The sequence below is a fragment of the Phyllobates terribilis genome, unplaced genomic scaffold (genome assembly GCF_046119375.1).
Source record: "Phyllobates terribilis strain yellow unplaced genomic scaffold, ASM4611937v1 Scaffold_1__5_contigs__length_1240528914, whole genome shotgun sequence".
In the NCBI taxonomy this organism is placed as follows: domain Eukaryota; kingdom Metazoa; phylum Chordata; class Amphibia; order Anura; family Dendrobatidae; genus Phyllobates; species Phyllobates terribilis.
Genome location: NW_027362761.1, coordinates 133,815,112 through 133,828,225, shown reverse-complemented (window position 1 = coordinate 133,828,225; position 13,114 = coordinate 133,815,112). Strand labels below are relative to the sequence as shown.

The 13,114-nt window shown below is 35.4% G+C and overlaps 1 protein-coding gene across 10 annotated transcripts in view; it reads left to right on the top strand.

Annotated features, from left to right (window-relative positions):
• The window catches only part of LINGO2 (leucine rich repeat and Ig domain containing 2), a 2,408,131-nt gene that overhangs the window by 526,277 nt on the left and 1,868,740 nt on the right, over positions 1–13,114 (top strand). The window lies entirely within an intron of this gene.

The following is a 13,114-nucleotide window of genomic DNA, read 5'->3' as shown; positions in this document are numbered from 1 at the left end:
CGAAGCTTTCACAAGGATATAACCTTGTCTTGTTATTTTAATATATATCCAATACTGTAGGAAGTATATTAGCACATTGCACTTTACCACTGTCTCACTTTATTATCTGCATATACACTTTTGTAATTCTTCATGTGGAGGATGGTTTTTATGTACTCATTTCTTGCATGTTAATATTAATATTGCTGCTACATACCTTTGTGACCTCTTTTTTGTGCTTCCTTTCCCTTTTTAATTCTAACTAAGTATCTTTTATATACCACCTAAATGAATTAGCATGAACATGAAGTACATGTCCCTGGTGAAAAGTATCTATTAACACCTACTTGGACTTCACATAAGTTAACTCATTAGTTGCCAAATATTTTGATTGCTAATATCTTCACAACAGAGCGGCAAAATTAAAAACAAATAAAGCCACTATTAGTTAAAAAATTTATTGAAAGGTCCACTAATAAATAAAAAGATGTTATTGTAAAACCTTAAAGGGTTATTCACTACTTGGACAATCCCTTCTCCTTACCTATTTTTGAGCCTATTAAAATAAAAAAGCTTACACTCACCTCTCACTGTGCCAGCGCTGTTACAGCGGTATCAGTACTCACGTTTCTGAGGCTCACATGAGGTTGTAATGACAGATGAGCCGTGCACCTAATCAGTGCTGTTATCAGTGTCCCTTACTACATACTTATAATTAATCAAGAGTAAGTGAGAGCTGCGGCTGGCCACTCACTTTCTGTTAATTACTTATGCATCTGAAGGTGGGGATAGTGATGCCAGCACTGATTAAGTGCAGGGCTCACCTGTCACAACCTCACGTGAGCCTCAGAAATGTGAGTGCCGACACGGCTGTAATGGCACCGCCACGGGAGGTGAGTATAAGCTTTTTTTTTTTAATGGGTTCAAACATGGGGAATGAGAAGGGATTGTCCAAGTAGTGGACAACTCCTTTAAGTTATTTAGTAATTAGAGATTTCAGATGTTAGTCCAAGTATATATTTTTGTATAGTAGAACATTGATTGCATAGATTGTTAGTCATTACTATTATGTAATTGTTTTCATACAAGAAGTACAAGCCACTTTTTCCTTGGAATAAGAGAGGCTATCTAATATATTGAAATATTTGACTTACCAGTGACAGCCCTTTGCATATGGGAACCTTGCAATCCGCTGATCAATTACGGGTCTGGCAAATTTTCCCTGCGGCTGTACATGTTAAAATCCTCATTGACTGAGGCACCCAGCTGTATAATGTCACGAAGAATATGAACAGGAATTGTCTTTATACTTTTTATTATATATTCCTTTACATTGTTTCATAGCTTGATGTGTATAGAATTTGGTTGTGTTTTTTTTCTGTTAAAGATATTGGGGGTAAAGTTTCTCCTTATGGAGACTGCTAAACTGGCATAAGGATTAAATAACCAAGGAGAGATAGAAGAAAGAGAGATGACGCAGGCTAAACTATATCCCATCAATATTGTTTCATAGGATTAAATCTTTTATTAACAAGTCTATGTGTTCTGAGGTCGTACTGACCCCTCCTTCAGGAGAAGACGACATGTTAGTTTATTTTGTCCCGAAGAAATGGTTGAAATGACCTCAAAATGTATAAATCTGCATTTTTTTTGCCTCTTCTTGGTTGTTGAAGGTGGCTTGGAGAGAATTTAATGTCCATGCATTGCTCCCTAGGAAAAAAAAAAGGTATGTAAATGCCCACTAACAAAAAGACAGACTAATTAGTGTGGCAAAGCTTGTTCTAGGGCCAACATTGACTTATATAATAGGTGATACTAAAAAAAAAACAGCTTTGCATTTTCTCTATTGAAAGAGGCTCTTTACACATCTTAAAAACACAATAAAACTAAAAACATGATATATTTATCGCAGGCAAAAGAAATTGATAGAGATAGTGAAAACCTTGCCTTTGACACCTAGAGGTGCATCTCACTAAATTAGAATATCATCAAAAAGTTAATTTATTTCAGATATTCAATACAAAAACTGAAACTCATGTATTATATAGAGTAATTACAAACAGAATGATCTATTTTAAGTGTTTATTTCTGTTAATGTTGATGATTATGCTTACAGCCAATGAAAACACAAAAGTCATTATTTCAGTAAGTTAAAATAATTAACAAAAAACACCTGCAAAGGCTTCCTAAGTGTTTAGAAAGGTCCCCAAGTCTGTTTCAGTAGGCTCCACAATCATGGGGAAGACTGCTGACTTGACAGATGTCCAGAAGGAAGTCATTGACACACTCCACAAGGTCCCAGAGTTCCAATTATCATTTGGAAATCAAGGTCCCAGCATCAGGAGGAAGAGTGGAGAGGCACACAACCCAAGCTGCTTGAGGTCTAGTGTGAAGTTTCCACAATCAGTGATGGTTTGGGGAGCCATGTCATCCGCTGGTGTAGGTCCACTGTGCTTTATCAAGACCAAAGTCAGTGCAGCCATCTATCAGGAAATTTTAGAGCACTTCATGCTTCCCTCTGCTGACAAGCTTTTTGGAGATGGAAATTTCATTCTCCAGCAGGACTTGGCACCTGTCCACACTGCCAAAAGTACCAATACCTGGTTTAAAAACAACAGTAAACACTGTGCTTGATTGGCCAGCAAACTCGCCTGACCTGACTGTGGGCTGCTGCCACATTTTACTTTCTTGATGTAATTCAACCAACATAACATTTTTGATTAGGATCCTTTTGTTAAATATGGAGAAAAAGTGTTTAAAATTATAAAAAAAATTTTTTTATTAATTTGACACCAGTACATAACCAAGACAATACTGTGGGCTGTTGGCTCACTTTCCTTTCTGAGCGTATACCTACTTCCTTAACATTTTAAGTTAGGACATTTCTATCAGAGTGGGAATAGTATTTAAAATAAAAAAATATATATATATAAATATATATAATATATATTGTGTATATATTGTACATTTATATATATATAAACAGTATATGTTTAACTTTTTTGCATACATGTTTAATTAGACCAATTTCTCAAACATATAATGCCAAGACAGTACTGCAGGCTGTTGCTGCATTTGGCTTTCTAGGTATGTGCTGTAACTAACAACATAGCAGATTTGATGGGCCTTTTGTCAAGGATTGGGGTAAAGTGTTTAAAAAAATACAAAACAAAATTAAGAAGAAATACAAGTTTAGCTTTTTGCAAATCAGTTTTATCAGTCCAATTTGACAACCTTAGGTGCCATGACAATACTACATGCTGTTGCCACATTTGTCTTTCTGGGCATGTACCTACCAGGCATTTTATATGCCAATTTTTGGCAGGGGATTTAATTTTGTTAACAAAAAATTGGTTTTAGCGATAACTGTGTCGTAAAATATAAAACCCGTACATGCTGCACCAATACTGTGGGTAGGCTGTTTTTGCATTAGGCTTTTTGATTGTCACATGTATCCTACCTATATTTCTTACTCATTCCTTTTGGTCAAGGGTTAAATCAGTGTGGTTATGCATTTTTGGAAATGTTATTCATGTGTAAAAAATGTATGGCAAATGAAAAATTGTCCTTGGCAATGATGGGGATACTGTAAAGGAAAAAAATCTCAATCTACAGGTGAGAATGTGGGAGCTGCTAATGTCAGCACCACTTTCACTGCTGGCACCAGTCATCCATGTAGTAGAACAAATTTCAGGCCATAACTAGCCTTCTTTTCTTCAGGGAAATGTATTAGTGAGGAGGAAGCGGAAGGCATAATTAAAAATAGGGCACATCAGACAAATCAATCATAGCAAGATGATGTTTCCACTGACAGCAACACCTTCAGTTTGAATCAGTAATCTGCACAGTCCACCTCCTATGTGTCCAAAACACAGTCTTGTACATAGCAGACTTTCAATTCCGTCAATAACAACGCAATCCATTTCCTGACCCACAGCCCTACAGTGGCTAAAAAAATATTTCACAAGAACACTTTCTTACAATCAACCTATTATAGACAGTCATTCTTTTTAAACTGAATACATTGTGCCCGCGAAGAGAGAGGGCACAATTCAAAATTCTATCTGTGTTGTCAGCCATGATGCCTCTGTCAGCCATGATGATAAGGGCACAGACAGAGGTAGTGTAACACTAAGGGCTCGCTCACACTGGAGTATAAATCGGACAAGTGTGCATTTTTTATTAGCTGTATTTGGCAAGAGAATGCTATGATTTCACTCTGAAATCAGTACAGTGCAAGAAAGAAATCGCATGCCATACAGACCATCAGTATGACATCCGATTTTTACGGATATATTACAATTTTTTAGCATAGGAAACTGTAAATGGCCTGGTAAAATATTAATAGCTGCGGACTAAATAACCTGATTGCAAAGCTTACAATCAGTTTGGGGGGACAGAAAGGGTAAGACATTTCCCACACTGTGACAACTGTCAGTGATGATGATGATGATGATTGTTTCATGGAAAAGACTTCGCAATTAAACCAGGATGTTGAGGAGATGATGACATCAGAGGAGGAAGGTGTTGTCTTTGTCAACATTTAGCCAAAATATTTTTCATTGGTGGATCTACAAATGAAGTCAGCTTGGTTTCAGATGACGCATATACTGTTGGTAGAAAAGCCTCGAAAGTGCATGAAAACACTTACAGTAGACACAGTGGTGAGTCCTGCAGTATGTGGTGGCATCTCGCGTGTGTGAGTTCTTTTCCCTGTTTCTGGCAGACAAATCTTTGGCAGTCTGCAGGCTCCGCAACAAGAAAATAAGCCACAGATGTCCAAGTTCAAATAGACTGGGAACTACAGCTCTGCATCAACAAATGAAGCGAGATCATATACCATATGCCTCGGAAGCATATCATCAGAAGAAAACAGACCTTGTGCCCTCACAACCTTATTAAAGGCTATTTACAGGAAAAATGTCAGCTAAGTAGTTTCTATCATCTTCTCTATGATAAATTACCAATATCTATTAATCCTGATGAACCTTAAAAAGAAAGAAGAAACGTGTCGAGTGTTATGGTAATAAGTTGAAACTGTTTTTGGTAATAATTTTTATTATATTATATGCTTACAAACCTATGACATTTGGTCATTACAACTAAGCTTCCACTGGTGAATAAAAAATTCCTTGACTTGCGAAATGGATGCAGTCTGAAAGATAGCACTATTATGTATTTATTCTCTCCCAATACTACACAAGTTAGAGGGGATTGATTATGTAAATGCACTTGGCACTTTTCTATATACACTCTAATAGCAATATGATTACATTTTGCATATTGATAAGTTCATTGCTTTTGATTTTCCCTGTTCTTAACCAAGGCCTATTAGGGCAAGAAGGGACATCCACCGGTTAGTGGGGGCACAATTTGCACAATTGTAAAGTGCCAACCTCCGTGACAAGGAAGGGATAAAACAGTGTTTGATTAGGGTGAGTGCTATGGTATCCAGCTAAAATTGTTTTTGCTAATGGGTTTTGGGTTTTAAAACACTACATGCTTGTAAATCTTTGACATCTGTTGATTATAGATAAGCTTCCACTGACAAAATCCCTTAACTTGATAAAACGGATACTATCTGGATGATAGCAACATTGTATTGTTTCTATCCCAATACTTACAAGGTATAGGGGATTTGTTTATGGAAATGCATTTTGTACTTTTTATATTGTAGCAGTAGTGTGATTTCATTTGGCATACTGATAATTTGGTTGTTTCGAATCTCCTTCCCAGAGGTTAGGGCCTATTTGGGCAAGAGGAAACAGCCTTTGGTGAGCGGAGGCACCATTTGTTCAAATATAGGGTGCCAACCTCAGCAGCAAGGCAGGGATGTAAACAGTTGTTGAATAGGGTGAGGCATAGTGTCCTGGTTTGTTTTGGTTTGGTAGTGGTTTGGATCGTTTTTATCCACTATTGCTTGGTTTTAATTTTAAACTAAACAATAAAAGTTATATTTTATGATATTTTGCAAAGTACGCTGCATAGTTATACTGCACTGCTGCTGGTAAGTGTATTCCCTTTAGGATGCACAAACATCAAACAGCTCCAAAAATAAGGATAATATTTTACCAGTTTGTTGACAGGTCATTTCTTCTTCATGTTGAAAACAGCTAACTAAATGAGCAGACCCGTTGAAGTTCGCGCTCTGGTACCCGACCGAACGTTAGTCCAAATTTCGGTTTTGGTACCAGAACTGTACCCGAACTTGAACCCGAACTCCATTGAAATCAATGGACACATGGACTTTGGATCTCTCTCCTCTCCCTGAACTCCCGATCTGTAAGTTCTGGAGTTCAGGTACAAATCCTAAACTTTACAGTTCGGGTTCCCTCATCTCTAAAACTAACCTGTTCTAGTTCCTTAAATATAGGGATAATTTTTGGATAGCTTCATAAGAAGTCATTCTAATAATTTAGTTATTTTTAAAACAGAAAACCTGTTGCGCTCTGAAATAAGTGATAATTTTTTTCACTTCTAATTGAGAAAACATGGCTGAATTTCAATGTAGCACAACTTTTTCTGTTTCCAAAATTCAAGGAAAATTTCTGTTCAGATTGTTAAAAAGCTATTCCTTCTTTATTTAGGGAAGAATAAATCTGTTGATACTCCCCAAACAGTGATAATTATTGTATCACCCCTTTTGAAAAATTCAGCCTTCTGTTTGCACTGCCTGTGTATAAACATCAGCAAAGCAGGCATGTCCTCCCCAAAAATTTATATTTTTGGACTTTTGGATAATTTAAGTAGCCTAAAATATCCGTCACAGTAGTTTGTTGTTAAATTAGGTGTCTGTTACCACCGATTGTCACCATCTGTTTTCCCTTTAGCCTCTTAGGTAGATACTACTCAGACATTGATAAGGTTGTCTTAAAGAGCTTAAAAGGGGTTTAGTAAAGTGCTAGGCGATATAAGATTGTGACATACATTTTTGAAAGTTTGTGAAGTTTTGATATTGTTTGGAAAAATTATTTGGGACTCGTGAATTTGAACTTGAAAATATTCTCTCAACTCCAGTAAGCAATCAAATTCAATATCTAGTAAATAAATACTTTTTTTTAGGTAATTATTTTCCTATTGCAGTTTTTTTACATGTTGTTCATTTCAATATGAGTCATCTGTTTCTCGTATGTCTTTATTCTCATAAGTGCTTCCTAATGAAGTCTTTCCTGGTATATGCCGAGTGGTTTAAATTAAGTACATCAGGCTAGGGATGTGCAAAGCAGGCTACTGCAGAAAATTGGTTCTTTTGAAGCATATTTGCTTGGGCATAGAAAATGTGAAGTGGCTAAAATCCTTTAGGTACCTATTGCTTTTCACAAGCTTTTGTCAATGTGGTGATGGCTAATGGTTTCTTCTGAGCACTTTGTGTTCCTGACAAGTTAAATACATGCAGGATGAGGTGGGTATATAGTGAATCTTCTATATATAAATTTTAAATTACTATGGTAAATGAACTACACATTATTCAATAGCCTTATAAAATGCATACATATTTATCCAAACATATCTCAAGATATATGACTTGGGATGTAAAACATGTATAGCAGAAAAAAATTCATCTTCATGAATCCCATGTATAGGCTTCCATTGAAAAAAAGCAATATACTATGTTAACATACATTTTTATTGGAATGTTGGGATATACGATGCTCCGTCAAATGCCACCATGTCAGTCATCCATCACGCATCCATTACCCTTAGATTCGCAAGGTAAAAAATGTCTATATTAACTTGTGTTTTTTTAGTGACATCAAATTGGATTGAATTAGTATTATGACAAATTGTATAATTTAATTCAAATAGAAAAAGTTAAAAGGATTGGCCATCTTATAGACATTTGTTTTTACTTAAGTGCATATATTTTGGGATAAAAATAATTTTTGCAATATACACCATTGTTCTTTCACAGGATCTTTGGTTTCTTACACATTCAACTGTAAAGGGCACCTGACAGCTGATACATGCCACAAGATCCATAGGCAGCATAAGACAGTGGCTGCATGATTCAAGCCATATATGTTTAACTCTGAAACGCTGTGACTTCAGATATATATATATATAAATATATATATATATATATATATATATATATATATGTATATGTAAAAAGAACTGACCAGTACATCCTAAATGTGAACAGGTGCAAGCTGCAGAAACTGAATAAGATATATAAAATGAAGATATATAAAAAGAAAGCGCAGCAGCACTCCATTATGGCCAAAATACATAAAGACAAAAAAAACATTTGATTTAAACTGTGTTATTATTCAATGAACTTTACTTACAAAAAATGGAGGTTCTTAGCACATAAATTGGCCAATTCACGTGTGCCCATCAACCGCTGCAAGGTGACCTCCCATCTGATGGGCACTACTCTGCCTACATGCCTCTCTTGGGCTACAAGCCTATAACTCTGGACAGAACATGTCACTTCTGGGCTGAAACACCTACAATTTAAATGGGCTGGTAGAATAGATTATACATCACCTGCTGGTTAAATGGGAGGAGTGCAAGGTCAAACAGGAGGCAGTTACAACCTCCTATAGTAATATGTAAAAAGAACTGACCAGCACATCCTAAATGTGAACAGGTGCAAGCTGCAGAAACTGAATAAGATATATAAAAAGAAAGCGCAGCAGCACTCCATTATGGCCAAAATACATACATCTTTATATTATATATAATTTATTAACCCCTGTGGCTTCTCCTTGCCTGGTGCCCTTAAGTGAAAGACCCAGGATAGCTAGCAAGAAGAAGCTACCGGGGAAACTATGTGACTATTTGACTATGTTTTTCTCTGTAATGCCGCTGCATTTCAAAGTTAAACCTTTACTGCTGGAGTCGTGCAATCATTGTCTCAGGCAGAATGTATTAGCTGTCAGGTTCATTTTAGTGTAGTCTGTGGCCATAAATATGCTGAGAGGACTTCAGAAAAAGACAGAACAGAGTTACAAACTTTTATGTTAGACTGCCAGAACAAGCTCACTAGTGAAGAGGTTGACTACTTTCTCTTGTTAGTGCAGCTTTCCTAACAAACTTGACTAGCATTTTTGATCAAATCACTCCATAAGCCTCCTACTTTAGAAAAGCAGCTTTTCAATGTGAGGGGCAATATAGCATTCAGGAAAAATTGCTTTATAAATTTTTGTGCGAATTGCTTCATGTGAAATTGAAGAATTTGGGGATAATGAAAAACCTTGGAAAAATGTAATTTTCCAATTTCATATGCCAATGTTATAAAACTCTCAAAAGCAAGATTAGGTGTTCCTAATCTTTTCCAGACAAATTTTCTGGGCCCTGCTATGTGCCAAAACAGTATCAGTTTCTGTCCACATATATGAGGTATTTGGAAGAAGTTATATAGCAAATTTTTTTGGGCTCCATTTTATCCTGTTACCCCTTACAAAATGTAAAAATTTGAAGCTAAGTCAGCATTTGAGTGGAAATATTTATTTTTTTATTTTTCACGGGTCAATGTTACAAAACGTCAGTGACAAACCCAAAGGTTTAAAAACCTCATTACATCCATAGAGTATTCCCTCAGGAGTAGTTTGCAAAATGAGACATGTGGGAGATCTTCTCTCTCTTGGCACCTCTGGTACTCTTCAAATGCAACATGGAAATCGCAAATCTAGTCTCCAACCACATATGGGATAGTTATGCTTTTGAGAGTAATTAAATATATTTTTTGTTATCTCTTGTGAAAATGAAAAATTTAAGGCTGAAGCAACATTTTTTCATTTAAGTTTGGATAAGTTTTTATTAAGCACCTGAAGGTTTAACGAACTTCCTGAATATTGTTTTGAATACTTTGATAAGTGCACTTCTTAAAATGTGGTCTTGATTGTTGGGTTTCTGTCCTTAAAAAGTGAAGTGATAACTATAAAAATATGATTTCTTTCTTCAAACAAAATAAAACATTGCTGCTAAACTTTTAATTCTTCAAAGATCCTAACAAAGCAGACATATGGTTATCTATATTTACTAACTATTTTGTATTGAGTGACTATTTGTTCTAACTTCATACAAATTCAAAATATTCTGCAAATTTCAGATATTTTTATTAGCAAAAAACATATTGATCTAAATTTATCACAAACATAAAATACAATGTGCCATGAAAAACAATCTCAGAATCATTAGTCATTCCAAAGTTATTACCACTTACACTGATGCACCAGATTTGGAAAATGTGGCTCTGTAAGGATGGTCAAAACTTGCTTAGAGAATAAGAGGCTAAATAATATTCTAATATAAACAATATAGTTAACTCATCACTGAAACAAAATCTACATAACTTATTTATTGTCTCATTAGAATAATTAAAAACAAAATATATTAAATTGACGAAACATCCATTTCAAGCTGTATAACTGTTTACCAGATGGAAGAAGCCTACTATTGTATTTATCTGATGAAAAGAAAAGTTATATTTTTGAAATTTTATTAATCATTTATTTCTCGGATGGGATGTAATGATAAGTATTTACAACATAGTTTAGAAGCACTATAGCATTTTGTGACTATATATTGAGCTTCAACCAACAATATTGTGCTGTGAAAAGACTAACTTAACACATTTTCCTATGCACGTTCGATAAAACCGGGATTGCTTGGGGTTGAGGGAGAGTAAAGGTATATTTGGTCTTGCCCCAAGTGTATTCTGACTCATCTACTGATCTATAATACTGTTTAGGGACAGAGTAATCTCTCAGCACCTGTCCTTCAGGGCCAATGAGGAATAAACAAGCTACAGTTGACTTAAAGCAATTAGATGTAATTGGAAAGCCCAATTTAGACATGATCATCTTTGGTGCTTGGCATTGTAGGAAATTACAAAGTTTAAGTCGGAATAAATTAAAATCCCAATGCAAGAAGCATATGAACGCAATCTAATGCTATAAATGTAGAGTGTCCGTTTGTGTTAATGGTAGATTAATTTAATCAACACTGGATTGACCTGAAATGCATAATAAATTACTGCATCTAAACAGTTTTCTAGACAAATTACCATTATTTATCAAACTGTAATGCTTGCATTGCTAACAGAAAGAAAACTAAAAATAAGTCCAAAAATATTTTATGGCATCTATTCTTGTCCTCTGTATTCATGTTATGATTTATTTACCATTCTCCAATTTTACAACTTGCTTTGTGAAAATAAGCTCAATGACACATTGACATTCATGTATTTGGAGCTTGTCCAGGACTAGAATAAAATGAACCACTTCTTTCTAGAAACAGCTCCATTTTTGTCCAGGGTTTGTCTATAGTATTGCAACTTATACCTAGTCATATTAAAAGGTGTGGAATGCATTATATCAGTGAGTAAGAGTTGCCTATTGTTTTAAAAAGACAAAAAAAACTTGAATATTAACCCTGGAAAATCCCATTTTAATACCTTTCAGCTATCATTTATTTTACATACAGAAACATGCAGATTGTGAGTTCTCTAAGCAGAAGCTTATCTCTGAGGGTTCTGCCCCTTTATGATTAGTGGATATGTTAATGGTATAATTATTTTATTCTTTAAGTATATGAGGCATATTATTGGATGTATCTGTCACTATTTTTTTTTTTAATTGTTTGAATAATATGCTTTATATCATTTGAATGTAATGTGTTGCATGAGCAGAAGAAAAGTATAGCTGAAAACTGGCGTAAATCACTTTGAAAAGACTCCAAATTTTTTTGCAATGTGATGATGTGCCAAAACAGTTGCAAATTTTGGAATTTTAATGCCAGTTTCGGCCAGCTGGGGTAAAATGGAAGAAGCTGGGGAGGGGAAAGCTCATCTAATTCAGCTGTATTGTGCATTATGTCACAGATCTTACTCTAGCCCCTGACTGGAGCAAGATTTGTGGCGAATAGCACGGAGGTGCTTGCCACTTTTAAGACTCATTTGATTTATTACTCTGTGCGCACCAGTTTATGAATCAGGTGCTTTTAACTCTAGCACACCTTCTCTTCAAGACTGACATGAACAAAGCCCGTCTTGATGAATCTGAGCCATAGCTTAATACTTTCTCAAGTAATTCACCATATATCGAAAGCTATGAACATTCTTCACTTGTGTCTTTTTTTTACAATTATGTAGTTTCTGATCTTTCTCAGCTCAAAGCAGTTGTGGACCATTGTGGCTAGCGATTCTCCTGCTTCCTGTGTTGTCAAAGGGAATCACTGCTGACATCATGTTGGTTGACAGCCAGCTCCCCGCTATATTCGTCTGAGCTGGTTGTCAATCTACATGACGTCAGCAGTGATGCCCCATGGCAGAGCAGAGAGGAGTATAAAGAATTGTTCTGTCAAGGTCACATCACAGGAAGCAGGAGAATTGACTGCAGGAATGGTCCATTAGCTCTCTGAGCCAGGAGAATGGTGCATGGCAACATAGGAAGGTAGTTTGCAACTACCTGCCGATAAGTGCTTAACCCTATAGGAAGAAATTATCTGATAATCCTTTTAAGTGAATAGTAAATCCAATTAATAGTTTGCACTAACTTATGGAGAGCTGATCTGTAAAACTGTAGGCATTATTAGTTATTGTCGAAAGTCCGGACCAGTGATGTTTACATGTATCTTGATGAATGAAAAACATTCCACCTATATCCACTGTCACATTCTATATCTGTATCTTCACCACAAATTCTAATTTTTCACATCTATAATAAGTTTTATTCCCAGTTGTCAGCTGATCAATAAAGCCTCTGCATTTTTTGGAGATGGTATAAATCTTTCTATTTGAACCCAGGTAAGTAAGATCCATTACTTATTTAAATCAGATTGAAATGATTTATTTAGAAAAACACTAGCATGAAATGGTGAATGGAATTTTAATATTCATAAAAAAGAAATTTTGAAGATTTGCGACCTGTTCTTTCAAGTTCAACTCTCTTCATCACAACTTTAGTCTGTGCCTTGTCTAGTCCCTTTAAATAACTTGTTTTGATGTGACTCAAATGCTGAAAGTGTATTCTGTATTGATATATGTCTGAAAAACACCATTAGACTGCGTGTTGTGCCAAAAAGCTAAAGAATATAAATAGTCTTTCAGCATTGTATAACAATAAAGTAAGTCATTTCCAATGATGAGTTATCTTTTCCTTACAGAATGCAAAGGGGATTTTTCAAA